Here is a 2,295-nt window from a genome sequence, read left to right on the forward strand (position 1 = left end):
AGGGAGAGGGGGGTGTGCTAAGTCAATATATACTATAGATAAGTAAAATGGACGGAGGAAGTAGTATAATCATTATCCCTCCATTCAAATTTATGTGACAGTGTTTGACTAGGCACGAAAAAAGACAGACTTTTGAAAAGGAGATTTTTAAAGTTAATTATTTCTATTTCAAATTACTATAGAAGAATGATATTTTTTTTAATGGACTATAATAAAAGTTTTTTTTTTGTTTCCGTCGGGTATTGTTTAGTACCTGCGGGTAAAACTCTCCTAACAAAGGCGATTTCATACTCTTGGGGGCTCGAATCGAGACCTCTGATTAAAAATAAGGAGTACTTATCACTCCACTATAATCCTTGTCGGTATTATATCATCCTTAATAATTTATTATTAAGTCATTTGAATATTAAAAAATAAATATTAATACTTAATAATAAGGGTAAACAAATACTATAAAATAATAAATCATCTCTTAATTTTTTTAAACTGAACAAATAAAATGGACATCTATTTTAATTTGGTACTAAACAAATTAAATAAAAATGAACTGAAGGAGTAAATTTACATACGTATTGAATGATCATACTCAAATATAGAAAAGGGAAACTCCACTAATTAATTGATTTTTGCATAGTACTTAAGTAATATACACTAACAACATAAATAGTATTTGCTCTATAAATATGTTTTAACATATTCTAGAAAAATTAATTATTATTTTTCCAATTAATAATTAGGAGCAGAGCTAAAGTCAACTACGAATTCCGCTTTTTATTCTAACTTAAAAATTTATTAGGCATGCATAAATTATTATCTTAGGCATTATTGGAGTACTTTTTTTGGAGCATAATTTTCTTATTTTCTTTCTTTTTTGGGCCATACAAAGAATATTGTGGACTGGGTCTCCCTTAGGTCTATTTAAATTAAATGTGCCGTCAACGTTAACTAACGTCAACACGCTTATCATTAAACAAGACTAGTACTATTGAATGGAAAAAAAAAGGTTAAGGGTGTGTTCGGTACGGAGAAAAATATTTTTCATGGAAAATAAGTATTTTTTTGTGTTCGATGTGTAAGTAAAAAATATTATCCTAATAGTATTGTATCTAATTTAGATAAATGTTATATGAGAGATTCGGGTGGGTAAAGACAATATTAGGAATGTCAAATAAGCGAGTTGAGTTGAATTTGGACGGGCCTTAATAGGCTGAAATGCATATTGGTATCCAATCCAGTACTATTCTACTCCATTCGTTCATTTTTACTTGTCACACTTGAATTTGACATACTTGTTAAGAAAATAATGATTGACATGGTTATTTTATCATACTATCATTATAATTAATTGATGTTTAATTAGAATTAGATCTTGTAAAATGATTTGAGAAATAAATAATTAATATTAAAAGTAAAACATAAAAAAATAATCGTCTTTTCTTAAATGCTAAAATTAACAAATAAAATTGAAAATTTATTTTTAAAATAGTGAACTGGGAGTATCAAATAATGTTCCATAGTTATATAAGATCATGCCACATCATCATAAAGTACTAGTGCTGTTATTGATGGCCCTAATGATGATGGTGCTCTACCAATACTTGAGTGCAATCCAAAAATTTAAAGAAGTTTGTCAAAAATTAGTCAAACGGTTTATAACAATTTAATTTTTTCTTCATTCGATATCTAATATTTATATTAAAGTCTGACTAATTTAGATTCATGTTGCGTAAGGTCCAATTCAAAAGAAAGCACTCTCTATCAAGAATTTTTTTATGTCAAAATTCGAATATGATACCCCTAATTAGAAGAGAAACAATTTCATCAATCCACTGTATCACATCTTTTAATGTTAAAAACTCAAAGTAGTCAATGGTTGATTATGCACATTAAAGATGTTTTATTGTTTAGTTAGTGATAAAGACAATATAATATATTATTTAATTAATTTTCACACGCTTGTGTGCTGTTATTGATGTCCCTTCACTACCAAATCTTTTGCCGGTGTTGGCGTTACAAGGAGATGGAGTGTGAAAATATTATTCTCTAAGGGTGTGTTTGGTATGAAGGAAAACATTTTCCAGAAAATGTTTTCCAACTTTCTCATGTTTGGTTGGGTTAAATATTTTGGAAAATATTTTCCAAATCAACTCATTTTCCTCAAATTTAAGGAAAATGACTTCCCTTCAAAACTTATGGAAAACATTTTCCAAAACTTTCTTCCAACTTCAAATTACATTTTTTTGTTGAAAAAATCAATTTATTTTGTCCCTACCCTCAAACCTCCCCCCAACCCCC

Source organism: Solanum tuberosum, unplaced genomic scaffold (genome assembly GCF_000226075.1).
Source record: "Solanum tuberosum cultivar DM 1-3 516 R44 unplaced genomic scaffold, SolTub_3.0 scf00331, whole genome shotgun sequence".
In the NCBI taxonomy this organism is placed as follows: domain Eukaryota; kingdom Viridiplantae; phylum Streptophyta; class Magnoliopsida; order Solanales; family Solanaceae; genus Solanum; species Solanum tuberosum.